The 18,463-nt window shown below is 44.5% G+C and overlaps 1 long non-coding RNA gene across 1 annotated transcript; it reads left to right on the top strand.

The window, feature by feature from the left end:
• The first annotated feature begins 395 nt into the window (after positions 1–395).
• On the top strand, positions 396–18,162 carry LOC146193485 (uncharacterized). Its single transcript, XR_014706460.1, has 3 exons — positions 396–503; positions 726–811; positions 18,019–18,162. It is a non-coding gene; the product is annotated as an uncharacterized LOC146193485 (long non-coding RNA).
• Positions 18,163–18,463: the final 301 nt, after the last annotated feature.

Genomic DNA, 18,463 nt, shown 5'->3' with positions numbered 1-18,463 from the left:
TTCAGAGCCTCCCTTGTGTTCGTATTTGTTCTTGCTTAGAGTTTACGAAAGGACGACAAACATATGCAAGGTACTCTTTACCTTTAATAAGAATTGAAGACAGATACCACAATGTTGTACTACTAAAAAAAAAAGAAAGTAATTGGTATTTTAGAACGCATGTAGGCTCTTGAGCCGAAGGCAACAGGCCTAACTCTCTTTGCAGAACAATTCTTGGTTGATCCCTCTGTGTCTATGTATCTTTGGTTATGATGCCAACAAGAACAGCATCCGACCTAGCCTTACTAGTTGCGTCAGTACAGACTTTAGCTGAGCGTGTTTACGGCTAGCGAAGTTGAGCGGATTGACGCATTCTGTTATGAAAACTAGGGTGTTGTCAATGTTTTTGCTCCGTTAGAACAGGATGAAGATTGAATAAATTTCTCGCTGCTTGGTGTACCCACGACGGGGCCACTGCCACAGCTTGCGACGCAGTGCGGAGCGCTGAAGACAGCGACCCCTCGGTAAGGCGTAAGAACAGTACTTGGTGCGCGATGAAATAGTAGTGAATTCCTCAATTCCAATAACTTTATTTATTATTTGCATTTATTTAAACGAAGGCCGCTCTTCCTGACCGTTTGCGACCACATAAACTAAATCGTGCACGACACGGATATAAAATATTCCTATTTCGCTTCCTTTAATTATTTTACATTTGCGTCCACCCTGTCTCTACCCAACTACAGAGCCCTTGCCACCGCGAGCCAAACTGACTCAAACAACTAATTGGCAGCGATGGTATGGTCCGCCTGATGCCCTGGCGCCGGAAGCGGTGAGTGTATCGCCTTCTTTGTTTTAAGGCGCAAGTCTATCTAGGCTCATGAAACGTATGCCCGCGCGTGATAGTAGTGCGCGAGATCTCTTATTCTGTAAGATTCCGCAAGATTAGTTCTTGTCTAGCGTTCCTGCGATCTGCCATCCCACATTCGAAGACGCGTCAAGGAACGCTCCGCTACACAAGTGATAGTGTACCGCCCAAACTCGCACTTACCAGAGAAATTGTGACAGATACGAGTTTACAGATAATGATAAAAATATTTTATTCAAATCGACCAACAACCTTCATCTTGTAGCTTTGCTCTTAGGTGTCTTGTCCTCGTTTCCTTATTTATTCGCACCAACTTGGCAGGCTCATGAGGGGTTTTATAGGGATTCCTTATAGAAGTTGCTGATAACTTCAATTTCCTCACTGTGCGCTTCCTCTCACAATATATGTATAGCCTGACTGACTGAAAACCTTTATTGCAGAGAGGAAGCTTGAGGTGGTCGAGGCTGCCTGTCGCAATCACTAGGTGGGCTCCTGACAAGAGCCCATTGGCGGCAACCGCGGCTCGGGCTCGGTGGATCAGGGCCCTCTGGTTCGCTAGGTCGGAGCAGCCGAGCAGGGCGGGGTTGGGTTTGGGGGGTGGGGCTCGGGATTGATTGCCATGCCCATACTATGTGGAATATGTCCGAAGACTTCTCCGCACAGTGTGGGCATTTCCCTGTGCAGGTAGCATTAAAGTGCTTTAAAGCTGGCGGGCACTGGGGTGTTTTGGTGTAAAGACGGAGGAGTGTGCATTCCTCCACCTTTGTAAGGTCCTACAAGGCTTGGGATAAATTGCATTGCCGAATTGGTAAAACTAGGAAATTTCTTGAAAAGTGAGGGCCGGAATGGGTTCGGGATCTGTATCGAAGGAATCTGAAGGCATTGACTGGAGAGTGAGCGCGCTGACGGCGGCGTCTGCCGTTTCATTGCCTTCGAGGCCAATGTGAACTGGAGCCCATACAATTGTTCCATTCGCGACGGCCCCCAGGTAGTCACTGTTTTGAAGGATCCGCTACGCAAAGAGAGGAATGTAGCCCTGTTTAGTATTTCTGTCGGCCCCTCTCGAGTCGGTGACGATGACTCGCGACCCCTGGTCTGCGGCGGCTAACGCGATGGAAACCTCTACCGTATGTGTTGTCTTGAGCTCGGAACGTTGGGACATTCACCACTACTTTTTGGTGGACGACTGGTGCCGTGTACCACCCTCCATACTGAGCACCAGAGGCGCCTACGTAGAATATTCCGTGTTTGTTTCCACAGTACTGGCCAGTGCCTCCACCCGCGCAAGGCTCGCTCTCGCATTCTTCAAGATGACCTTAAACGCGTCATCTGCGACAAATGGTTAATGTCTTTAAACACTAACAAAACATCATTACTCTCTTTTCATCGACGACAGCACTATCAAGCCTCCAGGTATGTCATCTGTGGCTCCGAAATTTCATCCGTCGAATCATACAAATACCTTGGCATCACAATTTCTAACACACTTAATTGGTCTGCACATGTAACGAACATTGCTAACAAAGCCAATCGCACTCTTGGTTACCTCCGCCGAAATTTGCGCCTCGCCCCTGCCTCGATTAAAGCACTAACTTACCTCACGTTCGTTAGATCTAAGCTAGAATATGCATGCTCAATCTGGAACCCTCATCAAGCTAACCTTTGTAACATCCTCGAATCAGTTCAAAATCGCGCAGCAAAATTTATTTTTTTAGACTATTCTTATCACTCCAGCGTAACTGCTCTTATATCTAAGGCTCGCCTTTCTAATCTCAATTTGAGACGTTGCATTTTTAGGCTTTGCCTTTTTCATAAATTTTATCACATATACCACTCGATGTTTCAGTGATATTACCAGCTCATCGCTTCTCAAACTGCACCAGCCAACCCAAAGATGTCTACCCTCCCCCAGCGCAGACTGCAGCTCATCTTCGTTCGTTCTTCGTAAAAACTGTTCGAGACTGGAACAATCTGCCAGTCGACTTCGTGCACCACTCCGATCCATCTCAGTTTAAGGCAGCCATCGAATCTATTTTCAAATGAAATAGCAGCCCATCTCTTATGTAATACCCCATTCCTGGGGTATTTGAGGTATTGATAATAAAAAAAAAATAAAAAAGGCTCCTGCCAATGTCGTTGTCACGTGTCTGTTGGCCGGAAGAGCGCGTACGTGCACGGCGTATCTTCAGATTTCAGGAATGCGTACGCGCTCTTCCGTTTTGCTCTCGAGAATGCAGATGACCCAGGTTCTCACTGCGTCCTTGTTTCCTACATCGTTGTTCAGTTCAGTTCAGTTCAGTAGTTCAGTCGTGTCCGACTCTTCGTGACCCTATGGACCATGTCACGCCACGCTTTCCGGTCTCTCACTATCTTCCTAACATCACATAACTTCATCTGCAATGCCTCGAGGATGCCATCTAACCATCGCGTTCACTGCCTACCCCTTCTCCGGCGACCCTCAACCTTTCCCAACATCAAATATTTCTCCAGCGACTCCTCTCTTCTCATCAGATGACCAAAGTAGTTGAGCTTTAACTTTAGAATTTGACCCTCCAATGAGCAGTCAGGGTTTATGGTCGACAATATTGACTGATTTGATCTTCTGGCAGTTGTATCAGCAGCTTTATCTGGGCTTTTTGGACTCCAGTGTTCTACAGCGTGTTACGTACACACAGGGGTGCTGCCTGTCAAGATATTTCTACAGACAAAAACATACCCGAACCCAGTTCTAGTCAACCATATGTGGCCGGATAAACGAATGGACCTATGTTGAATATGTATGGAAAGGGGATCACTAGATCACATAATATGGGAATGTGCAAAGTCCCCAGGTAGGGCTAAAAAAATAACTAAAGACACCTCGGACACCCTTCTGCGAAGCTCAGACCTAAAAGCCCAAAATTATTCCACTGGCCGAAGATGCCACCTATGTACAAGAACTACTGGCCTCCGACTAAAGCGACTGCCCCACTTTCCGGTTCTCACCCACGTAGAGCGGGATAGTCACTCTGTTTTACAAATAAATGCTCTCCCTCTCTCTCTCTCTCTTCATGATGAGATGTTTGTGCCCTGGACGATGAATTTCCGTCTGTGTAACCTGCCTCAGATAAGTCATCATTGTTTTATTCTTTGCCGAGAAGCTATATTCTTTAGGACATACATGAATTAACTATTAACAAGGACATTGAAATAACACCATATATTATTAGATGTTTGGCTATTGACAAATTCTGTTCTGCCTTATGATCTATTTGTGTTCATGGGACTATTCCGTTTTGGAAAAGCCGTATGATGGAGAGAGATGCCGAGCCACCAAGATCGTCCAAACCCATGATTCAAGAGCAGTGTTCTTTGGTGAGGAGTGAATGTGCTGCACGCGAAGAACCTCCAAACTGGATGCCTCCCTGAATATCGATGTTTTGATAGTGGTGCATTGTCGAGTGTTAAGGAGACCGGTAACTTCAGACATGAACAGGTTTCATCAAGTGTTCTTTTTTTCAAGGAAGGTTATTCATGCACTGAAGAAAAAAATTCCGGTCATGGCGCTGATGGTTCAGGCGTTCAGTTGGGGATGCAAGAGATGGAGGTTAAATTTCCAGTGGAGACACGACTTTTATTTTCCTTATGACTTCATGACGTCATTTGACAGCTATAATGTGCCCGAACGCCGACAGTATGAGCCATTAAAGGCTTTCGCCATAAAATTTGCACCGCCATGTGGTTAGCAACGAGGTGCTTTACATGCACCGTGATCAAACCACGCGAGAATTGAGACCTCGACCTGTTCACGCCGCAGTGTGCTTTGCCTTACCGGTAAAGAACTGTCCCTCGCTCTGTTTTATTATTGCGCAAGCAATAGTACGCCAGGTTTCATCCCGTCGCGTAAAACCGGCCGGTAGCCATGTTTGACTTTTATAGCGACCGCAGATGTGGCCCCTCGTCAAGCGGTCGGTTAAACCCGGTCGGTAGCAACGCCGCGCCGCAGAAAAAGAAGAAACATAAAGAGAAACTATGTCGGCTTTGCTTACGCAACCTACCGGGTTTAAATAAAGCTAAACCCCAGCTAAGCTTTTTTGTGGTCCATTGTCGCGAGACTTGACAGCATGTTTCCAGTGCAGTGGCGCCCAATGTTGTTTCTTTTTATTGAATGCTTGTTCGTTTACCCGGAATAACCTGGTCCTTTCAAAATAAACTGGAAATGTCACTCGTCGTGTGTGATCATGGCTCGCGGACCCATTATCCAGAAGGCGAGGCCTTCGCGGTGGTAACAGTTCGCATCTATGTCAGTGCAAATTAACACGAATATTGTGTAAGCCTCATTAATACACTGGCATTGGTACATCGGCGCCTAGTCTACCACAGAAAGTAAGTAACACACACTTTCCAAGGGTATCTGTGGTAATACTGAGCAGAAAAAAAAAGTTTCTAAATATGCCACCTTTTTCTAGCGCAACAAGTTTTGGAGCACATTCCTATAGGTAAATCATCGTTAAGGGACATGTCAGGAATATCATGCTGTATGTGTACGCCGCGCTAGGCAATGAGTACGTCAATGAGCCTCTTTGATTCAGGTAAAATAGACATGGGCGCAGTAAAGATATTTGAAATTGTTGAATTCAAGTAACAAAAAGAGTTCATTAGACGCTTCAGTTTGCAAGAACATAATGACGTTGATATCCTCTCCTTAAGACGTGTGAGCTTGTTATCATCAGCGTAGCATAAAATGTTTTCTTATATATTGGAAGAAGCCACCTTCGTTTCCATTTGGAGGACAATAAAGAACAAACAAGTTGTTTCCAAAACTCACCAACAGCGCTTCATAGCTCTTACAGGAAATACTAAAGGCTGGTAATATACTAGTTGAAAAGGAACTCAGATCACTTCAGGCCTATATGCCTTTAGCCCGCCAAAGCTGTTCCAGCTTTGAACAAAAACTGTTGCTGTTGCATATTGTCAACAGTAACGATAAGGACTAATAGCAAAATCAGGCTGTGCTCAATACTTTTGTCTTGGCGACGCTATTTTTAGCCTTCAAATTGCTCTAACAAATGATTTCGCCCAGTTTCAGCGAAGGGCTTAATCAGTGCCAGCTGAACAGCCTCAGAGGACCGCGCTGGTAGTACGAAATTACCTAGGACTCCTCGTCCTTTACAAAATTTTGAACAAAAAAATTGTAGGGCGTGTTTTTGATCCTTAGAGTGCCGCTACCCTAATTCGCCTTTGTAGGTAACGTGAAATTTGGATTTTAGCATCGCGTTTACGTTTCAGTAGTTAAATTAGCTTCCTTTTCTGATCCTCCTACCGTCGCTGTTCCTATTACAGATAAGGTCAGCGTGTTTGTTGATTATTTGAGGTTGTTATCTGCGATTTGCCTGAAATGCGTTTTATCTGTCCGCTTTATTGCGTTCATGACAGCCTGCTGACGAGAATCGGTATCCTTCCATATGTGCTTTTGAAAAGGAAGTGCTTCTTGCTACGAAGCGATGTTTTTTCTTTAGTGCGGAGTTTATACAGAGCGTTAAAGGTTCCGCTTTGCTAGGTGTATATTTATGAAGCCAGATTTGTCATCTGAACGATGCTGTAGGATTCTGCATTCGTCGAACGGCATGTCGCCCTCGATACACCAAGAGGCACGCCATAGTGGCGAAGCTGGAGAAACGCGTTGACTATCTCACATAAAACGTGATAAGTCTCTAGTTTGTATCATGATCCTGGCGCTCGTAAATTGTAGACTTATTCACTACTGCACGGCGACATCGAATTACACGCACTAAAACGGCCAGCAAATTTTATGAATTAGAACGCTCACATCCGCGTCCAGGCGTCTGAAGGGAGACCCATTAAAAAACGCGGAATGTTTCTTCAACAAATCCTTAAACAACAAAGGTAAAACTTCTGCTTCCGTCTAATTCTCGCGTCCATAAGTTTTAAAAATCTTCTCACCGGAAAAAATGCATCCGCTCAATGTAACGGCGATGAGATTCATAATGTTGCTAGGGGAGATGGGTTACCAGCTGTACGAATATTATTTGGCTTGTTTCTGGTGCGCCACTCACGCCTTAAAGTGAAGCGAGCGTGCGTATTCCTCACAACAGGGCGCATTTATTGGCTTAAATTGCCTCGTGCAGGTTTCTTGTTTAGTTTTATGATCTAGGGATTTGTAGAAAACAATTTATGTTCTGCTCTTTATGCAAGCGTGAAACAAATACTTACATAGGTGTCAAGTTGTCACAGGATATAAGGGAAATAAAAGTTAGCTGTAGTGCATTTCGACAAGCTGGAAGACGCTAGTTGTTTTCGCTCGTAATGGATAAGAATAATAACCCTTGGATAGTAGCCCTTCTGGGTTGAAGAACTGACTACCTTTTTTTATTCTTAACAATAAAGCGACATGGAAGGTGATACTTTGCCTTCTATGGTACATGTTGGAGAGCACTGCCATGATGCCAATGATCTATAGTGCAGTCACTTCCATATTTAACGGCTTTCCCGACTCGCAGAGCACGTGAAGCGTCGCGTTTCAATGACCGCCGGATTAAACTCCCTTCAATGTTACAAATAAACTATGCGGTACGCTTATTCCGGCGCATAGTGTACGTTCGTTCGAAAAGCATGAGTGACAGAATATTTTCCTGTAACAAGGCCGGATAAGTCAAAACACAACACGGAAAAAACAACAGAAAGTTAGTTACTAAGAGGCGATAATTTTACCACTTCACAACTAATCCTTACCATCGACCATATCGCTATAGGGAACAAGCGTGTAAGAAAGATGCAGCCACACGACTAAAGTGCTGTTTTTTGATTATTCATCCTATCTTCTGCTCGAGCAAACTGCATCGCTCTAGTCTTCTTTATGGTCACTGCAAAGATAGCGCTATGGCTTCCCTTCTTCCCATCCTTCTCCCGTCAGTCAGCGAGACGGACCAATGGACGTCGTTCGCGGTACGCGTACCTGATCGAAACACTGAGCTCCTTTTCTTAAAAGGGCCTTCCCTGGACAGTGGCCCTTTAAATATCGCTTTGATGGAAGCCTTTATTGCGTTAGAAAGAGCGATCTTAGTCCCACAATAAGTAGATTTTGCATTTGAACCTAGTTAGACCCGTACATTAAAATAAAATGTACAGTCTTTGTTAAAAATATACGGCCAAAAGGGTTCACTGCTAAGCCTTGTACGAAGAAGCAATATTTGAATATATAGATAAGCTAGAGAAGACTGAAGACGACATTGATCACCCACGAGATTTCGAACGCTAGAGATGCAAAATGATTCTCGTTACGGGGCTTAGAAGCAAGACTCTTGGGCCGTATATTTTTGACAAACACTCTACATACATCAACCATTCGAATGTATGGCGGAACGAGCGAATCAGGTTCGCTAGCTACGACGAGAGAGCACTAGGCCATCGCTCTAACCGAACGCCCACTGTGTTTAACTGCCACAATACAGCGTTGATCAATTTTATCAATCAATCTGATCAGCTTCCGTTCGTTGGCAATGAACCTAGAACACACCGCTGTCCCATTGCCATAAAGATATGTTTAGGAAAGTGGACATTTTTAGCGGGTTACAGCCAAACTCGCAATCAACGAAATTGCTTACCTTAAACTTTCTCGAAGCCTAAGCTTGCATCACTAGTTTCAAAATCAAAGCGAGATAAAATGCGACGTGCTGTCCTAGATGATAGCCTGTTTTTAGAACTAGGTAAACTCCAGCAACGTTTCCTTTGCGCGTAAGAAATATTTAATGGTAACAGATAGCTATCCTGCACTGATCATTGTACTACCGTTCTAGACTATTCGTACAAGTCTGTTTCATAAAATTATGTGCTTCCTTCTCAAAACGGGGATAGAACAAATGGGCAGGAATACGGTACAAACTGTCGCGCTTGTAGTCACTTCCAGGGATCCAAACAGTGCCTTGTACGCCTTGATGGCACTAGATTGTATGTGGAGATGGTGCGCAGATATCATTTTTAGAAAACAAAAACAATGCTCTGGAAGCTGGAGTGGAAACCATGTTGCTGCTTCAAAAGTATATTATTCGTAATACTAATATTATGCTAAGAATATTAGGTTCGAGCACATACAGTTGTAGACATAAATGCAATTGGTCTGTAGATGGTAATTATTCGTTTATTGGGTGATTTGTGATTAGGAACAATATTACGGATCTTTCAAATTCGGGGCTCAGTTGTAGAGAAAAGTGATTTAAGAGCTATTATTGCTCGATAACTCAGACATCATTCTTAATACCTCTTCAAAAAAGTGAACATTCTATCCAGCAGGAGTTAATATTTTGGGCACTTGTTATCAACTTCATCCATTTCTTTGTTTACTCATTATCACTCTTCATTTCATGGAATCTCATAATGATTTATGAATCATTATTATCAACGTGCTGTGTGTTCGTTCCTCGGCGCGGTTTTGATTAATTTTCTATAACTATATTTTACACTGATGCTAGTGGCCGCGGAATTGATGCCATGCTACTACAATAACAAAGATTTATTCATCGAAAAGCTTTTTGCTTACGCCAGCCGCTCCCTAACTCCGCCTCAGCAGAAATACCCTATCACCGAACAAGAGTTTCTTGCAGTTGTATGGGGTGTTCAAAATTTTTGCCCTTACCTTTAAGGTCGGAATTTCATGGTAGGCCCATACCATCACGCTTTCTGCTGGCTTTCATCCCTGAAAAATTTAACAGGGCAGCTCGGGCGCTAAATTCTTCGACTTCGAGAATTTCAGTTCACAATAACTTGCAAAAACCAGCTAGAAACACCTCGATTCTGATGCCCTCTCTCATTGCTCCCTTGTATCCCAATCATATGTCACTGCCCTGAATAATTCCTTTTCCAACGTACAAATTATTTGCCTGATCAGGTTATGCATACCGCGTCGATTGCTGCCTTGTACGGCATCTAGAAGCTCTGGCTTCCACTCAGCAAGCGGGCTCGTACTGCCACACGCTAATCGATCGGCTGAACGATACTTTGCTACCACTGAATTCTCGACTGCGCTGTAAACTTACCGAATTTAAAATACAGAGAGGACTGCTTTATAATAACTAACCCTTTCGGCCAGCCGTTGGTACCCGTTGTTCCCAGTTCTCTTCACCGTCAGACTTTGGACACCTTCCATGGTTATCTCACCACCAGTCACCTTGGCTACCATACGACCTACACAGCATCAGGAGCCGCTTTTTCTGGCCCGGTCTCTCGACGAGTATTGCCGAGTACGTTGCCTCTTGTGTGTCTTGTCAACGCCGTAAATGGTCGCCGTCAACACCAGTGGGCCTATTTCAACCCCTTCCCTGCCCTTTCACACATTTCGAAATTGTAGGCATTGACCTATACAGCCCTCTACCGTTGACAGCGGCGGGAAATTGTTGGACAGTAACAGCTGTGGATCACCTCATGCCGAAACCGCAGCCATACCGTCTGGATCCGCTGTGGAGATAGCAAGTTTTTTCCGGCGAGACACTGCGACACGGAGCTCCTTGTGCTCTCCTGTTCGACCGAGGCAAATATTTCCTTAGTGCTATCATGGCCGAAGTTCTTCATGCCGCAAAAATTGTTCACAAACTAATATCCGCCTACCACCCGCAAACGAACGGTCTCACTGAACGTTTCCATCGCACTCTGTCCGATATTCTATCCACGTACATTGAATTTCACCACAGTAACTGGGATTCCTTGCTTCCATTTGCCACCTTCGCACACAACACTGGCGTTCAACGCACGACCCGCTATCTCCATTTTTCCTGGCCTATGGTCAGTCTCTGCATTCTGCCTGGAGGCATCCTTCTCTGAACCTATTTTTTCTGACACACACTCTTATGAACAGTTCCTTCACGCATTGGTCACTGTCGTGAACTTGCCATACTACAACAGATGACACCCAGACTGCGCGGAAAAGCAGCTACGACTCTTTTAACCGTGAGGTGTTATTCTTTTCTAGTGAAGAAGTCTTGGTCTCGATGAATACACGCACACCAGGCTTTCTGAGGAACTTCTAAGCCGCTTCATCGGTCTGTACAAAATGCTCGAAAAAACTTCCCCGAAAAAAAAAACTTCATCCACATCTGTGCTTACTCATTTTGACCTTTCATTTCATGGTACGCCATCGTCATTTGTGAATCATAATCATCAACGTGCTTTGTGTTCGTTCCTCGACGCCATTGATGGCTGTGCCATTAAAGCTCGGTCTCCAAGCTCACAATATAGATGAGAGATTATGAAATAAAAAAAAAGATTATTCCAATATTTTGGGAGCTCAGCTGTAAATGATTAGGTGCAAGGAAAGCATTGTTTTCATTATCACTGGAAAACACTAATATAAAGTACCTACTCTACGCATCCGAGATCGTCTCGGAATCAGAGCAGGACTCATGTTCAATAATAAAGGAATAAGTATTAGAATATGGCGGATAGGTTTCCTCTGATAGTTTTGTGCGATAAACTTTATTAAATATTGAAAAACTGCTGTATTTGAAGTCTGTATTTTGCCTCATGCATGTAATTTTTATGTTTTGCCTAAAAGGTCAACAGTAAATCATTCTTTCTTTTATGGTAACGGAATCGCCAACGAAGTCGAAATATGCCATACATTTTCTCTCTGTTATACCAAAGATATGGACGATTGTGTTTCATGCACTTGCTTAGTGCAAAATTTGATATGCACGCGGATACAATTATGTGATTGTATCCCAATAACAAGTGCAAGCCCAAGAAGATTACTGGACACCGAAAGATTGTTCACGCAATACATTCTATACAAAAATACAGTCGTTGTCTGCATTTGAAAAGTGTCAAAAACCTTGTATGCTGAATTTTAGCATACGGAAACATGAACGAAGGCTGTATTATGACAGCACAGATTTACAATTTAACAGAGAACGCTTACACGCATCACAGTTGATGTGACGAAGACAAGATACAGAATGGAGAACTGTCACATCGTGAGTAAAGTGAAAGGTAGTGAAGGCAATCGGTGTATCTCAAAGAGCCTTGTCCTGACCAACTAGTATGGAGCAGCTCCAGTTGATGTGCAGTGCATTGAAATTTCAACAGGCAATCAATTTACGTGCATGATCTCTATGTTGCAGAACATACTAACAGCAAAATTAGAATTGCAGTGGTCGGCGTACAGCCAATGGTGTCACTGATGACTAGAGCTTCCAGTGCGGTGGCGCGGATCAGCGCACCACACCTCCAGCGCCACACAACGCCTTCCATTGTCATGATTACTTGTTTCGACAGGGCTGTTGCTTCTGGGTACACCAGAACCTGATGTAAGCAAAGGGAAATGTTGGTTTTAAGACCTCCGCGTAACAAACTCCTTGTCAAATTCCACAAACCATCGCACTAAACAAACATAATTACTATTTCTTTCTAAAAAACCCATCTGAAAAAGAAAGGCGTGTCGTACTCGGTTTCGAACGAAAGGTGCAGTTTTGAAAGAATAAGCAGAGAAATTGGTTTTCGGAGATGTATTTCATTAAACCTAAGATGAAAAAAGGGGAAGGTAACACCACAACAATGGCAAACATTGAGCGTCTTGGTATATTTACAGCCATAAAGTTTTTAAAAGTAAGAATGTATGCTGGCCAAGGTTTGCACAAATAGCTAGAAGCAGGTGAAGTTGCAGATGCCACCAAGATTACTGCTTGGTGGCTATGTGGGTGGTTTCGTATACGTCTGGCGCAGCAGAGCGAAATACATTCATGAGAATTAGCACATGTGTCGTCCTGTGGCTCGTATTCTATTCACTTATTTAACTAATTCTGCTCATGAACTATACAGGGGCATGAACATATGTGTCGCATATAAAGAGTAAAATCGCATATAAAGGTCCAATTAATGATCAGAAAGTGACTTGTGTACAAAAAGTGGGAACACACTGACTTCTGTTTCGCGCCCCCTCTTGTGAGCAGCTGTACCGTCTCAGGCTATCGAAAGGCGCTCTCAGAAAGGCGCTGCTCTATTCATCTCCTTTTCGTTTGTTCGTCTCCTTGCGCCCTTTCATTGGGTAGGACAAAAACCGTACGACTGCCCGATTTGCGGATGCCGAATACAGCACATCGGTCGAGTGACCATTGCATCGAATCAAACACAGCTTGTTGCTGCCTCTAAAAATGTAGCTCAATTATCGACCATTTGATGTTTCTACAGTGAATTGCTCCAGCCGAGCAGTACTAGGCTCGTGCACACAAGTAGGCGCCCTCACTAAGTTATTTTGTAGGTGTTTGTTTAATGTAGATTGTTCTTGAGCTAGCGCAACGGATCTATCTGCTCTGAAGCTGACAAGGACACAAATAACGCTTACTTAGATGTAAGAATTGATGGCGGTAACACTCAGTGAAGCCTGGATATTTGTCGTGCAAGCTACCACATGGATGGTTCACGAAGTCCAACTCGAACGTTCTCATCGCCGCTGCACTAAATGCAAACCGTACTGTGTGATTGGCGACAGGTGATTCTTGGTGGCGAATTCAGAATCTTCTTGCTCCATTTGTCCAGCGTCTTCTTCTTGTCCATCTTCTATCAACCCTTCTTTCCTTCTGTGGCTCGAAACAGCTAGTTACCGGGGTTACGGCTCGTACTCAATAGTGACTAACCGACGCTTACCCGATATGGGCTGCTGGCTGCCTATAGTCGAGCTTTGGCTACAATAAATAGCACATTTGTAAGCGTGCATAGAATTTCTTTCGTTGTGCTCGTGTGACGTTCTGTCCGTACTGTCAGATTTTAGAAGGAGCAGATGGAAAGCAAGATAATCTAGGACAGAATTAAAGAATAAAAGGTGGTAGGTATGACTTCTGGCGAGTGATTTCTGGTCTACAATTAAGTGCCAACATTGGGTGCAAATCTCCAATATTAGATGGCCTGGGACAGTACTTCTACACTAGCAGAAGCAATTCCTCAGCATTTTCGTCAATTGTTACGCGAGTGCATCAATAAACGCTGTTAGGTTCCTAATCGCTCTCTCAGTGGTGACTTATGCATGCCACGCACCTCCTTATGTGCGCTCAGTACGCGAGTGTGGCAAATCTGAAAACTAGTCACGCATACTGTGCCAGCAGTCGTCTCATATTTCTCGCTGTTTTGTAGCGCATCTCCACGAACTGCAATGCGCTCCTTTCACGATCCGTGCATGAAATTAAGCCACGTATGTTAAGGCTGCAGTGCTGTTTGGCACCATGCCTCATGGTGTACTTGAGACAATAGGTGCGCGTTATGGGCGGAGCCCTCCCAGACGGCCACTGACGTACGACGGACGATGGAACTCGGCCATAACTCGGCAGCTGAGTTCAGACGTCCGCCGAAGTTCCGCCGTACGAACAAAATCAGATGGTCGAATCCGGAAGCCGAGCAGACAGGCGCCGTACGCCCGCCACTGGACTCGCTTTTTACACAGGTATGATATATTTTGCAGTCCTCGTGCTCGTCTGAACTGCGTATAAATGAGTAATGCATTCAAATCTGCACATGATGCCGGAGCGAATCGAAGCGATAGAAACCTTTCCATTAAACACTTTTTTTACTTTACGCGTGTTTAATCGTTGAATTCTTTTCTCAAAATTTTTTGACGAAAAACGCCATGACCGTAAAATATTTTTATAATCGTGATGTTTCAGTGAAACTTCAATTGATTCCAAAAAAGGCAGTGCCAAAGATTGTACAACTACCGCAATCACGCTTATTTCGCATGCTAGATAGGTGATGTTGAAAATCCTCAAAGGTAGGCTACAGCAGTATGTCGATCGGGAGCTTCCGGACGTGCAAGCTGGGTTTCGCAAGGGCGGAGGAACTAGAGACCAAATTGCTAACCTTCGTTGGATCATGGAAAAAGCAAGAGAGTTCCAGAAACCCATCTACTTCTGCTTTATTGATTATGCGAGAGCGTTTGACTGCGTAGATCACAGCAGATTGTGGCAAGTTCTCCAAGAGATGGGAGTTTCAATTCACCTCATCTGTCTCCTCAGGAACATGTATGAAGGACACGAGGCCACAGTCAGAACTGGGCATGATCTTACTGATTGGTTTCCGATTGAGAAAGGAGTGAGGCAAGGCTGCATACTGTCGCCCTGCCTATTTAACCTATATGCAGAGTGCATCATGAGGAATGCCGGTCTGGACGAGTCTTCAGCTAGAGTGAAGATTGCTGGAAAACGTATCAACAACCTTAGATATGCGGATGATACCACTTTAATGGCAGAAAATGAAGTGGAACACAAGATACTTCTGATACGCGTACAAGAGAGTAAGAAGTTTGGGCTTAAACTAAACATTAAAAAGACAAAGATCATGGCGTCTTGCCCTATCAAGTCCTGGAGCATCAATGGACAAGAAGTGGAAGCTGTGAAAGATTTTCTCTTCTTGGGCTCCAAGATTACCTCTGAAGGAGACTGGAGCCATGAAATTAGGAGACGCCTGCTTCTGGGAAAGAGAGCAATGGTTAGACTTGACCGTCTAGTAAAGAGCAGAGACATTAGTCTGCCAACCAAGATCCGTGTAACTCGTGCTATGGTCTTTCCAGTTTTGATGTATGGATGCGAGAGTTGGACTGTGAAGAAAGCTGACCGCCGAAGAATTGACGCATTTGAATTGTGGTGCTGACGAAGACTCTTGAGAGTTCCTTGGACTGCCAGAAGATCAAATAAGTCGATATTGTCGACCATAAACCCTGAATGCTCATTGGAGGGTCAAATTCTAAAGTTAAAGCTCAGCTACTTTGGTCATCTGATGAGAAGAGAGGAGTCGCTGGACAAAGATTTGATGTTGGGAAAGGTTGAGGGTCGCCGGAGAAGGGGTAGGTAGCGAACGCGATGGTTAGATGGCATCCTCGAGGCACTGCAGATGAAGTTATGTGATGTTAGGAAGATAGTGAGAGACCGGAAAGCGTGGCGTGATATGGTCCATAGGATCACGAAGAGTCGGACACGACTGAACGACTGAACTGAACTGGGAAGACGCAGCAACCAGCAAGCTCACAAGGAACGAAACTGAGTCTGCCCTCAAAAATCTGAAATGAGCCAATCTAACCCACCCGACAAGTTTTGTCATGGAGGATCATGGAGGAAAGAAACAACTTAGGCGAGGACCTTGCCATTCCCAAAGTACTGGAGAAAGTATGGCGGAAGTGACGTCAAAATTTATGGTTGGCCAAGTCGGACCATCAGCAACGGCGACGCTGCTGCTATGAAAACTCGGACCCCTAGCAACAGCGTTACTAAGGGCCCTAGGTACGTGAGCGTCGCGGAGAAATAAAATGCGGGGGTAAAGAAGGAGGAGAGACGTTGCAGCGTCAGGTCGCTGCGCGGCCGCGCCGGCTTCAAAAAAATGACGTCAGGGCCTCTGCTAAGGTCTTTCCTTCCTCCATGTGGAGGATGATATCAGGCATGGAGGAAGGAAAAAATTGAGGAGAGGCGGTGATGCCACTTTTCGCGATGCCGGCCCGCGACCGGAAAATGCTGTGGCGCCACTTACGCACGTCGCAGCTTTTCCCCTCGCACTCCTCTCTGTGCCCTTCCCTGCCTGAGCGCTTCTCCGCGCCATTCGACGCCGACAGCCATGCTGCTCCATAGCAACGCTGACGCTGTTGCTATATGCCCCATATCTAGGCTAAACAAAAACACGTTACTTCCGGCACGTTTTTCGCAATGCATCTAGGATATATGGGACCTCTCAGTTTTTCCTTCCTCCATGCTACCAGGCTTTCGTGTTCTGCATTTTCTGGGCAGTTACAAATTAATGCGGCTGTTATGCACTCCTAGCATTGTTTTTGTTCTGGCTTATTGCGGCTGACACACTTAGTTCACTTAGTTCGAGAGGAACTTTTCGATGCACCGAAATTTTGTAGACGGCGTTACTTAAACATGGGCATTCGGGTGAGGTGGCGGTAAGGAAACAGCTCTGTACAGAAGCCGAAGGATCGAATGTTTTAGGCGAGACTCAAAGGATAGCTCCGGCGCCGGCTAACTAAAGGGCACCGCCATGTCTACGGGCCAAGACATTGCTGGACCCCGCGTGAATAAGCCGCGCAACTTCTCTGTCTCTGACAGAAGAGGGTCTGCCTGATCTTTAAATCGGGAGTTAATATCTAAACCATGCGCAACGCGCTGAGGTGTAAAAATTAAAGCACACAACGTTTGAACTGGAGCTTATTGTGGCACATGCCTACACTTATAGAAACGTCGCGAGGTTTCTTTTTTTTTTTTTTTTATGGGCAGCCGCTGATGTTGCTCTGTTGCGCTTTCCGAATACTAGTTTATATAAGGAATGGCTGTATGCACTGTGAAGCAGCTGCTAAAAAACTGCAGGTTTAGTGCTCTCCTTCAGCTTTGGCAAACCAAAACAGCACATTAGAAAAGTTGGTTATGCATGTGTGACCGAGCAGCGCCGAACAACCGGAAAAGAAGTAAATGAGAGACAAAAAAAAAAACACGGCTTGTCTTTTCCTTGACCCGTTGTTCTGCGCTGTTCTGACACGCGTTTTTCCTGCCGCCGCCGCGAAACAAGCTGTGAGCTATGGTGAGTGCAACGCCTTTTATTCAAAATTGGCATACTGGCAGGTCATGCAAGCCATAGGCTCCAAAAAAAATTGTGCTAAGCAAAAGTAAGGTGAAAAAAAATTGTTATTGCTGTGTCTTTACAGACATTCAGAGGCTCCTCAGAACTTCACTGTATTATTGAAAGTGAGATAATGCCAAAGCTAGTGTGCTGCAGCACCTTTAGTGCATGATACTTATGTTACGCACTCGAAGCTTTTATCATGCTCTTAGATTATAATATAGAAGTATTTTAAATCCATGCTTGTTAATACAGTGATAGCGATAAATTGAATCTATGACATCATGCCCACATGCAAGGCTCCTGATAGCCGCTGGACACATGCTATGGGCTACAACAGGAAGCTTTACCTGGTCACCTTACAACCAATTGTGCAATTGATACTTCTGGGGTGTGAAATATTTTTCAGTTTTGTTTCTATATGGCAATGTTGTTCTTATTGAAGGCTAACATTTGGCTTGCTACACTAAAAATCTGTACCTAGTCATCCTAAAAACAGCTGCGCTGTTGGTGATTTAGTGTGTTTGTGTTCTGCTTCTGTATGGCAACGCTCTTCTGATTGAAGACTAACATGTGGCTTCATTAAATTGTTTCAGTTGCCATGAGCAGTAGCCGATTTCGTAGGCCAACATGAAGCAGCACTTGGGGCAAGCGGGCAAAAGTTCCGGTGGCTAAACTGTCATTCAGGGTGAAAACAACAGCAATTGCCATCCCTTTGAATTCTGATTTCTTTGGTATGGCTAAAAGTGAGCATTGAATCCTTATCTGTATTATTATTATTGAATATTGTCATGCTTAAGCTTTTTGAGAATCATAAAATTAATAACACACGGACTTTCCTTGAACCGCAATGTTTCTAGCTTGCACACATGTAGGATGTAGCACTGCTTAAACAATCCTTATACAGCAAATTCTTTTCACATTGTCCACCATGTTACTTCTTGGCTTTGTCCCTTGAAGGTATTTTAAGTTTACATAGTCGCCCACTCTTAGCTTGAATGTGTGAATATATGTGGCATGCGTTTCGCGAAATGCCACTGC

This window comes from Amblyomma maculatum, chromosome 4, assembly GCF_055883805.1.
Source record: "Amblyomma maculatum isolate TAMU_Amacu chromosome 4, ASM5588380v1, whole genome shotgun sequence".
Classification (NCBI taxonomy): Eukaryota; Metazoa; Arthropoda; class Arachnida; order Ixodida; family Ixodidae; genus Amblyomma; species Amblyomma maculatum.
Note: the sequence above shows the minus strand (reverse complement) of the source record. Positions and strands in the feature narration are given on the sequence as shown.